Below are 12,139 nucleotides of genomic sequence, written 5' to 3' on the forward strand. Positions count from 1 at the left end.
TGGTTCATAAAATTTTGCTGTTCTTCCAATAATTTTGACTATTCTGGCTGGTAATGAGGTAGTTGGTAAATTACACAGTCTTTATAATACACTCTAAAATAATTACCAATAATTTCAAAGAGATTTAAAAGAGATTCGTCTGCTACCGCTAAGATTTGGCCACTCCTAATGTTCCTGCTAGGTCACTGATGGATTCTTTTTGCAGCCTACAGATGGCCTGTTTCACTTACATTGAGAGATCCTTTGACCGCATGTTGTGGGTTCACAGCAATAGCATCCAAATGCAAATGCCACACCTGGAATCAACTCCAGACCTTTTACCTGTTTAATTGATGAATAAATAACAAAGCAATAACCCTCACCTGTCCATGGAACAGCCTTTGAGTCAATTGTCCAAATACTTTTGATCTTTAGAAAAAGAGGCAGCTACATATTAAAGAGCTGTAATTCCTCAACCGTTCTCCAATTTGGATGTGAATATCTTCAAATTAAAGAGCCAACTTAATTAGAGAGACAACTTAATTAAATAATTCAGAATTTACTGGAACTTGAATTTATTTTGGTTCACAGCTGAAATAACACAACTTTTGTCAGTGTCCAATTATTTCTGGACCTTACTGTGTGTGTGTGTATATATATATATATATATAAAAATATATATTTTTTCTGCCTTTTGAATATAGACAAGAGGTCAACCATTGAGACTGGAATAAAGGCATTTTCACTTACAGCAGAGAAAATGTTTCTTTACAGGAAGAACAATAAAGATATGGAACTCTCTAACCAAAGATGGCTTATCAATGCCACAATTTAATATTTTGGAAAAGCTTTTCAAATTCTTGAATACTTTTTGACAAGCTTCAAATGATTTATCTAAAAAAAAAAAAAAAATACCATAGACTTTAATGGGGACTTCTGTCGATAAATCATTTAAAAAGTTTATCCAAAAAAATTAAATAATTTGAAAAGCTTATGCAAAAATATTAATACTAAAGGCCCAAATCATGTAGATATTTTTTTTTAAAGTTCTTAATTTTTTTTTTTTTTTTTTTTTTTGAAAGACAAAATATTCAACACTATAATTAAAATGATTTGTGGGTTGTTGATCGAAGCAGAAATCTGATTGCTATTATAAAGTGAAGAAGGATTTTTTTTTTACCCCTTTTTGTGGCATAATTGGCTATTGCTTCAATTTTTTTTCATATATTTCTATTAAAAATTTTTCATGGTGCCAACAATACATAAATGTGGTAACATGTATTACAAGACGTCTCCATATAAATAGTTACAGCAATAATTTATTCAGGATTTCAATTTGGTTATTTTTTCCCTTCTTTTGGATTATCAGAATAGAAAGATGCGTTTTAAAGGTAAAACTTTATGGACTTGAGTCTATTTTTAACCTAGATTACCATGGCCTTGATTTAATGTTGGATAAACTTTTCATATCATGTCATTTAGTTCTTTTAACAGTTTACCCGAAAATATTAAATCATTTGGAAAGTGTATCCAAAGATATTAAGGTTTATGTAGCTGTAAGCCACCGTTCCGAGTGTGGATAAGATGGTGGCATGGGAATGAGACAGAGGGTAACACTGAGGTGGAAATGGAGGAATGAAGATCATAGGGTATGCGATAGTGACATTATGGTGAGAATGGAAGAGGGTTGCACGGGGTGGGGCAATATTAATACTGGGATGCTGGACCGCCATCAGGGGGGTACAGCCAGTACAGCTGTACAGGGCCCGGGCTCCCCCAGTGGGCCCGTCGAGCCTTGGCCCTACACACACAATGTGGATATTTATATATATAGTGGGTCCCGCTATATATGCACAGTGGGCCCCTGCTGGCATGTATAATGAAGAGAGGATACAGCACACCTCTGGCAGCATCCTCTCACAAGCCGTGGCTGTCTTGCGGGAGAAGGAGAAAAGCTGCTGCCGATGGTATAACATAGTGTCTGTACCCCTTCCTCAGTATTCATGCTGTGCCACTGGAGTAACAGGAAATAGGGTTTGTCCCCATCCCTGGCCACAGATAAGAAGCAGGGAGAGGGGAATAAGGCAAAAATATACAGGTATATACATATTTTTGTAAATAATAAAAATATGAAAATGCTTTCTGCCCACAGAAGCCTGTATCCTACTCCAGAAATGTATACACATACTACATGTACGGCACACACACACTGCAGCCACTACGCAAACATACACACTGAATCCACTTTGCACACACACACTACATCAACTTTTCACACACTGCACTAACTACACCAACTACATACACTTTGCATCGATTACATACACATTTCAGCCTCTAGACAGACACATACTGTATTCTCTATATATACACACTGTGTTACATCCAGTACCACACATACATACACACCTTGCATTCACTATGCACTAGCACATGCTGCATCCACTATATACACACGCAAACACACTGCATCCAATATGCACACACTCTGCATCCACTTTACTTATTCTTATGAGCAGGGACTCAGGGGTGGGCTCTGTAGGTGTACGCAAGGGTGGACAGACTTGGCGGCAAGCACCAGGGTCCCAGGACTTGATTTCAAAGGGGCCCAATATTTCTGACAGTATCCATGCTTGGGTGAGCACAAGGTCTGGTGACACTGCAGTGTGGAAACTGTAAAATAAGGTGGCGAATGGAGAGATGGTGGCTGATGTAGAATTAAGGTAACCCTGAGTTTGATAAGAGCTGGTGATACTTGAGAAGGAGGTGAAACTTGAAAGTGTGGCCGATAAAGTGATGACACTGGGAAGTGAGCATGGTGAAACAGGGGTGAGAAAATGGTCACCTTGTGATTTAAAGGGGGAGAGTGGTGACATCCTATCTACCTGTAATCATGCTTGTAACTGCAGTGATTTACAAAGAATGCTACAGCTATATGTCAACTACTTTATACCCTTCTCAGGGTGAAGTGTTCTTTGTGCCCAAACAAGCACCTATATTGCTTGTAATATATTAATGGAGTTAATCTGCACGGTAACTATAGTCAGTTTACTAAGGCTGTTTATATTGTTATATGTCCATATTTACTCATGATTTATATCTGCTGTATTGAAATATCACTATCTGTCTATTCATTCTCATCAACTATTGTGCAGATTGTGATACTGTGGACCACCAGATTCCGCTAACCCTTAATAACCTTGGTTTCTGTGACAATATGTGTTTGTGGTTCTGATTTTACTTCTTCCACTGGAGTTTCAGTATCCCTTTTTTTGTTACCTCCCCAATGCCACTTCTGCTTTAAGTTGGATTACCACAAGACTTAGTTCTGGTTCCCCTTCTGTTTTCACTTGATACTGACTATTTTGGCAATCTAATAATTCCTTTGAATTCTAGTTGAATCTATATGTTAACAACACATATACCACTATTTCCCTGAACTGTTTCCCTATCTGTTTGTCCCTATCGGATTGTGTTACTAACTGCCTTAAAGGGACTCTGTAGACACCAAAACCACTTAAATACATTAAAACAGATTAATGGAGTTTGGTTTGTTGTAAGGCGAAACATAACTCCGCCTGAACCATACTGTCATAGGGGGTGGTCTGCCAGTTACTGGGGACCCTAATTCACTGTTAAAATATTTGAAAATGGTTTAACAGTAAAAGGACTCCAGACACCATAACCCCTTCTTTGAGTTGAAGTAGTTATGGTGCATTTAGTGTTCTTTTAACCTTTCTTTGTCAGTCTCTCTTTGAGTCAACGGTGCTAATATCATACCCCACCATGATGATTGCCTTGATACTTCTTTCTATTTCACTCCTCATATTTAGTTAATATAAGGTCCTTGGAAATGGTAATGGTAGTGAACTGTTAGTAGATATCTGGGAACAATGGGTAGTAAAATAAAATAAAAAAAAGAACAAAGAAGGACCAATGGTGGAGTATCTCTCTAAATAATTTGGTTTTTAATTATTTTTTCGAAGGAGTGGAAACTGGGTGAGCAAGAACCAGAATTTTAAATTGAGCCCTATATCTTACAGGAAGCCAATGTAGGGACTGACAGAAGGGTGAGGTGTGGGAGGTGCAGGCGGACAGGAAGATGAGCCTGTTCATTATGGACTGTAACGATCTTGATTTTGATAAAGACCGCCAGACGGTTGAAACGTTGATAGAATTTATGCCACTGTAAATACAAACTATTTGAATTGTTTTATAAAATCCAGTGAGTGCTCTAATTTTTTTGATTGCTATCATATATATTATATATCTAGATCAATATCTAGATATATAATACCTATGAAGCATTGCTTGTATTCACTGATGTGACTGTTATCGGTTATTACTTGTGAGGTTTAATAAGGTTTAGAAATTCAATTTCCGAACTAAATGATCCTGGGCTCAGCACATTGAGTTCGTTAGTTCTATTTATCTCAGACAGGGGCCATTGAAGGCAGTTTTTTAGTCTTTTAATTTCTAGTTATTATTTACCCTATAAGGTGCTTTATATGTCTAACTGTTCCATTTCTAGTTATTATTTACCCTTTAAGGTGCTTTATGTGTACAGCTGTTCCATTTCTAGCAAATGTTTCAGTTTTTCCTGCAGCCTCGGATCCTTCATGTTTCAATGTGATTTTATTGTGTTCTTCCCCTTTTATAACACTGGCAGCCATTGTGACAATAATTCCCCTTCCCACATGAGTTTGCCACGAGCTCCTGGAGCCTCCTGCCCACAGACTATGGGCCCTGCAGGGAAACCTGTAAAAGACTACCGAACTTGACTTCCATACAAATTTGAATCCCTGAACAGATCTGGGTGATTTTTTAATATGTTGTTCACCCAGATCGGTGCTATTAGGGGATGTGTTTTTTTTTTGTGTTTAAAGGTATATTTGGGGTTTTATAAAAATGTATATTTTTTCTGTGCTTGGAGATAATTGGATTAGATTAGTACAGTTCCTGATTCAATTATCTCAAAAGCACAGAGGAGGGATTATCTTATTGTATATGGGGGAGGGAGGGAGGGAGGGAGGGGGGAGAATATTAGAGGGAGGGAGGGAGAGTATTACAGGGAGGGAGGGAGGGAGGGGGAGAATATTACAGGGAGGGAGGGAGGGAGGGAGAGTATTACATGGAGGGGGGGAGAGTATTACAGGGAGGGAGGGGGAGAATATTACAGGGAGGGAGGGAGAGTATTATAGGGAGGGAGGGGGAAGAATATTACAGGGAGGGAGGGGGGAAGAGTATTACATGGAGGGAGGGGGGAAGAATATTACAGGGAGGGAGGGGGGAAGAGTATTACATGGAGGGAGGGGGGAAGAATATTACAGGGAGGGAGGAAGGAGGAGAATATTACAGGCAGGGAGGGAGGGGGGAGAATATTACAGGGAGGGAGGGGGGAAGAGTATTACAGGGAGGGAGGGGAGAAGAAGAGAAGATTACAGGGGGAGAAGAAGAGATTACAGGGACAGGGGGAGAAGAAGAGGAGAACACAGGGAGGGGGAAGAAGTGGAGAACACAGGGAGGGGGGAAGAAGTGGAGAACACAGGGAGGGGGGAATAAGAGGAGAACACGGGGAGAAGAAGAGGAGAGCACGGGGGAGATGAGAACACAGGGAGGGGGGTTGAGGAGAACGTGGGGGAGGGAGAGACCACTAAAGGAGGGAGGGGGTGGTGGAGAGACCACTAGGGGAGGGGGGTGAGGAGAGACCGCTAAGGGAGTGGGGGGGGGGGGCGGCAAAACTTTCTTTTGCCTAGGGCGGCAAAAATCCTTGCACCGGCCCTGGTGCTGATGGTGTCTGGTGCAGTGCTTGGAGTTCTTCGGTGAGCACTAGGAGCATCGATTGGCGGAGGCACACGGTCGGGGTCCCAGGCGGTCCGTACTGACATTCCAATTCTAATGGGTGGCTAGATTAGAGTTGTAGTCATGTGACTCTATGATACAGACACTGTAATATTTGCTATCCATTATTGCAGAGCTCTACATCCAGATACACCATTTCATTTTTACACCTAGATCCAGAGTTTACACTCTGTAATCATTTCACTCCTGGACCAAATCTCCCCTAAATACTCTCTGAATAAGCCAGCGTTACCTGCAGCACCGGCAGTTAGTGGATACCAGCTCACTATCAGTGCCCTCTCCTTTGATTTCTTATCATATCACTAATGGTTAGTAAATTTTTGTTCTGTTGTGTCAGACAACTAATTGCAGAAATTGTCAGCAAAGTCAATGGTGCTATAACATTCCTTTATAAGTATTTTAGTTTTTTATGTTGTGGATTCCGTATAGCTATGAGAACAACCCTCATCACTGCTGTTTTTTGCTGCATTTTTTTTTTAAAATTCTTTATTTTTGTAGTGCATAAGCTGATAACAGGTTGTTGCGAGGTACCCCAAAGGCATTCCTCCAACGCATAAAAGACATTTGAAACATACAGGTACATGCAGCATCAAGCACAATTTTTATATTTAGAGATAGTTTAGGTAAATAACAGTAGATGGTCTAGCCGCTGATCCTATGATTTGTGTTCACATCACATATGTACATAGTTTAGATTGCACTACGGAACAGTTAGCAGTTGAAACAGGTTTGAAGCAGAGTACAGGTTGCAGCAGCAATCATTAATGCGTGGCCACCTAACATTCAGGCATATGCGACATGAGGTTTTTGCTTTGAGATGCAGGAGTTATAAGCTTAAGAACTTTCAACTTGTAAATATAAAAAGGGTAAAAAATAACTGTAAATATATAAAGCTGACATTACATCCTCTGCGTGTCTGCGCTATATGTTATCGGGTTGCATCTTGAGGATCTATGTTGCGCTATGTGTGTGCCAAAGCGCTTGAATCAAAGCTGGCATGAGCTTAGTGTGTGTGGCTTTAGTAGGGATAAATGTGTGGGGGGGATAGTTTTGGCGTTGGTACGGCTTAGCAAGTTTGCCTATGGAGCCAGAGAAATAATTACAGAGCTTAATAAACAGATAAAACTTTCATAAATTCGATAACTGTCAGTTATGACATGAAGAAACAGTCCGTTCAGACGGTGTCAAGCTGGAGGATCCGCCGACCTCGCCAATGCCCGTCTTGGGACAAATGGAGGAATGTCCTCTACTGCCCGCACGCTTCTGTCCCGTGGAGGTAGGGTTCCCGTCGAGACTCCCAATGCTTGAAGGAAGGCAGGTGCGTCTTGGAGTTGCGAGAGTGGGAACTTCTTGCCATTTTTCTCTGCCACTAGGTGGTGCGGACCCCATCTGTACGGGATTTCAGCCTCTCTCAGAAGCTTTGTGGTGGAGACTGTGGTGATTGCCTCCAGTGCATGGTAGCTCTTTAAAGGTCCTTGTAAAAGGACAGCTGCGAGCCCTAGAAAGACAGTGAGGGGGATACTCTCGTGGTTTCCAGGACGGCTATCTTGTCAGAGTCCCTTTGGAATTGTAAGAGCACGTCCCTTTGGGCTTTTGGGGGTGCCTTGGCTGCCTTAGGCAAACGGTGGCATCTATCAGTTGCTGCTTGTTTAACTTGCCTAGGTGGTAGTATTGTGGCCATCATTCGCCGTAGATAGTGAGGCAGTTCTTCTGATGAGATGGATTCGGGTATGCCTCTTATCCGTATATTACGGGCTTTAGCCCTGTCTTCCAGACTTGCCAAACGCTGGCTCATGTCGCTACATTTCTTTTGTATAGCATGAAGTGCAGCATCTGTGGCTGATTGTGCCAAATGTGTGCCCCCTAGCTCCCCTTCCACTGCCTGGACACGGCCTGTCAGTGTGGCGACGTCCTCCCTCACTACTGCTATGTCGGCTTGAAACATGGCCTTAAGGTCCTGCAATAAGGCTTTAATGTCTGCCTTAGTTGAGGGGGCAGCATCCCCAAGTCCCACATACCGTGTTTGTGTAGGCAGTGTGGCTGGTAATATGGCAGGGAAATCATCCTCTTGTGTGCTCTCAGCTTCCGACGAAGCCGTGGAGTAGGCCGCGGTCGGCGCCATCTTGGGCTGCACGGGGTGTTGCGGCTGCCTGAACAGGCTTCCTATATCTCTGCAACCGGTCCCCGGATCCGCTCGCTGTTTCTTGGAGCGGCGCCCCATTGTCTCCGGACCCTGTGGAGCTCGGCTTGGCGGATTTTGTGCCCAGCGGGTCTGTTTATCCGACGTTCAGGCGGACGGCGGCTCGGAGCTCGCTGAGGATGCGACCGTCTCGCATGGGCGCTGGCTCCGCCACCCCTTTTGCTGCATTTTTAATGATCCTTAAGGGCATCCTCTTCAATCTTTAAAAAAAAGTTCCTTAAAACCCACCTCTTCCGAATAGCCTTTTGCCTCCCAGGGTAACTAGCATTCCTCAAACCTCTCTTAATTTAGAAAAAGGAACCCACAAGCTACTTGTACATTAAATTGGGATAGAGTTAACGATAAAATGAAAAGGACTTAGAAACAATTATAGATAAACTAGGCAACAGTATGCGATGCCGGTCTGCCATTGCAAAAGCTAGGAAGGTGCTTTCATGTATAAAAAGAGTATTGATTCACATGATCAAAATATAATGTTGTCTCTTTATAAATCAATGTTAAGACCACACCTTAGATATGTGGTGCAATTGTGGGTATTAGGGAGTTATCTACCAAAAGTCTGAAAGACCTAAATTGGTCTTTCAGCCAAATTTACTAATACTAAGTAAAAATTACTTAGTATTAGAAATTTTGCCCCTGCTCGCTATACCGCGAGTAGGGGCATGTCTAGTATACAGTGAGCAGTCTGTGGCTGCTCACTGTTAAAAAAAAATTTAAAATAAAAATAGGGTCCCCCCTTTTATCTAAAGGGGGGTCCTATTGCCCCCCCCGGCCCCCACCCCTGAGCGGCGAGTGGGGGCCCTACAGTAAAATAACGGGGGGGGGACCTAATGTCCTCCCCCCTGGCCCCCACCCCTGAATGGTGGGTGGGGGCCCTAAATACAAATAAAGGGGGGGACCTAATGTCCTCCCCCCTGACCCCCACCCCTGAGCGGTGGGTGAGGGCCCTAAATTATAATAAGGGGGGGGGACCCAATTTCCTCCGGTGGGTGGGGGCCCTAAATTATAATAAGGGGGGGGACCTAATGTCCTCCCCCCTGGCACCTCCACCCCTCAGCGGTGGGTGGGGGCCCTAAATTATAATAAGGGGGGGACCTAATGTCCTCCCCCCTGGCCCTCCACCCCTGATTGGTGGGTGGGGGCCCTACAGTAAAAAAGGGGGGGACCTAACGTCTTCACCCCTGGCCCCCACCCCTGAGCGGTGGGTGGGGGCCCTAAATACTAATAAGGGGGGGACCTAATGTCCTCCCCCCTGGCCCCCACCCCTGAGCGGTGGGTGGGGGCCCTAAATACTAATAGGGGGGTCCTAAGGTCCTCTCCCCTGAACCCCCACCCCTGAGCGGCGGGTGGGGGCCCTAAATACCAATGGGTGAGGGGGGACCTATTGTCCTCCCCCCCGGCCCCCACCTCTGAGCGGCGGGTGGGGGCGCTAAAAAAAGTTACCCCCTCCCCCCCTAAAAAAAAATATCCCCCTACCTGCCCCCCTCACCCTAAAAATAATGAGGGGGGGACCTTTAACTAAGTACCTGTAAAAAAAATAAATCTTACCATTCAATGTTTTCTTTCTTCTAAAATCTTATTTTTTCAGCCCTAAAAAGGCCAAATAAAAATCCATAAGAGCCGACACAATTTAAAAAACAAACAAACAAAAAAAAAACGAGCGTATTTAGTGCCCTCACCCACAGCTCATGGGTGGGGGCCAAGGGGGAGGACATTAGGTCCCCCCCTTACTATAATTTAGGGCCCCCACCCACCGCTCAGTGGTGGGGGCCAGGGGGGAGGACATTAGGTCCCCCCCTTATTATAATTTAGGGCCCCCACCCACCGCTCAGGGGTGGGGGCCATAGGGAGGACACTAGGTCCCCCCCTTATTATAATTTAGGGCCCCCACCCACCGCTCAGGGGTGGGGGCCATAGGGAGGACACTAGGTCCCCCCCGTTATTTTACTATAGGGCCCCCACCCGTTGCTCAGGTGTGGGGACGGGGGGGGGGCAATAGGTGGGGCCTCGGGAGGGGGGACCTTTTTTTTATCAGTGAGCAGCCACAGTTTAATATACTTGCCCCTGCTCGCGGTATAGCAAGTAGGGGCATAATTTACTAATACTAAGTATTTTTTACTTAGTATTAGTAAATTTGGCTGAAAGACCAATTCAGGTCTTTCAGCCTTTTAGTAGATAGCTCCCTAAAACCGTGGGAATTAGGGAGTTATCTACTTATTCATCCCTGTCATTACATTGACTATCTAAGTAACTTACATTTTATATGAATGTATGTTACTTGATTGTTGTAAGTGTTGCAAATGCTTACAGCTGAATCCTGGCTATGTTTGTATACTTTTTATTTAAAATTGTATACAATGTAACATTCTTCTTCTTTCGCTCGGTAAGTATATTAGTACTTAGGCAATACTGTGCTTCAGAACTTCGGCACTTCGGCACTTTGACACTTCGGAACTTTGGCACTTCAGCACTTCGGAACTTCGACACTTTGAGACTTTGGAAATTCGGTAATTTCGGAACTTCGGGACCTCGGCAACTTCGGCAATTCGGACATTCGGAAGTACCCGAATGTCCGAATTGCCCGAAATTCGTACGAATTCATATTCGGACCGAAACGAATTGCACATGTCTAACACACACACAAACATACACACTGACCTCCTCACACACACTGACCCGACCCATACACACACACTGACATATAAAGACAAACACACACCTACCCACCCACACACACACACACCAACACACCCATACACACACAGACACATCCATTCACACACACACAGACTCATACATACACCAACACTGACCCACAGACACACGCCGACCCATACACACACACACAGACCCATGTGGACTGACATACACAAACATACTGACTGAAACAACTTCTCTAAAACACACACTGCAAGTTCTCTCTTACTTCATTGCACTTTGCTCTTCGTTCCTGTCATCTTTACTGCGCCCAGAGGGCGACATTCTTTTCTTCGGCCTCATTTCCTGTTATTCTCCCGTCTACTTGTCCCCACGTACAGGGAAAGGGGTGGGAGCGAGTGAATGATGCGTCCTTGCGCTGCCGCGGTGCTTGTCTGGAAGAGGGGCCTGACTTTGCAAGCTGACGAGAATGCCGGACCGATGTTCTACCGGGTGCTAGTCTACAAGTAAGTGCTCCCTAGTGCCCAGTAATGTAATGTAGGTGGCAGCCACGGCCTGCTCTTTATAATCAATCCAACTTAATAGGGGGCGGCCAGACGAGCAGTTAATCCACAGCCGGCGGCCCCCCTTAAGAAGCGCACTAGGTGGCCGCCTACTTAGCCTATAGAAAATGCCAGCCTTGAGCATTAGGTGCCAACAAGTTCATTAGCAGGAATATACAACAGACAAGAGATTGTCCATTGATACTGCAAGAAAGATGTTTTTTTCTTACAGCAGAGGAAAGGGTTCTTTACTGTAAAAACAATAAAGATGCAGTATTCTCTACCTAAAGAGGTTGTCTTATCAAATTCTACAGACATTTTGTTCTTAACCCCAGTGTGACATGTCATGATTCCCTTTTATTCCAGAAGTTTGGTCCTTAAGGGGTTAAATGGCTTGTATGCCTTGTTTGCAAAAACAGAGTAATCAATTATATAATTAAAATGTGTATGAACAGATTGTTGATTCTAGGAGAAATCTGATTGCCATTATGGAATAAATAATTATATTTCCCCTTCCCCTTTTTGTGGCATAATTGTTTTAAATCGTTTTTATTTTATATGCAAAATGGTAGCAATTATGGAGCAAATTCAAAAAATCATTGCATGGATGCCTGCGCAGAGGCGTAATAAGTCAGGGTAAGTCACATACGGTATTTGGTCGCCTGCGCAGAGGCTTAAAAGGTTGAATATGCAGGCATCATTAAGTCTGTTACAGTTAACAAGTGTTAGCATAGGTTATTGTGCTGAAATGATTTAGTCTGGTTACAACATTTTACTAACATATAACGGCAACGCTAATAACAACCTATATGTTTACAGCAGCGTATATGGGAGCGTTGAACGCAGGTTAAACTGTATTCTGCACTACCATAAATCAGTATAGCATAAGTATCATGCT

Source organism: Pelobates fuscus, chromosome 9 (assembly GCF_036172605.1).
Source record: "Pelobates fuscus isolate aPelFus1 chromosome 9, aPelFus1.pri, whole genome shotgun sequence".
In the NCBI taxonomy this organism is placed as follows: domain Eukaryota; kingdom Metazoa; phylum Chordata; class Amphibia; order Anura; family Pelobatidae; genus Pelobates; species Pelobates fuscus.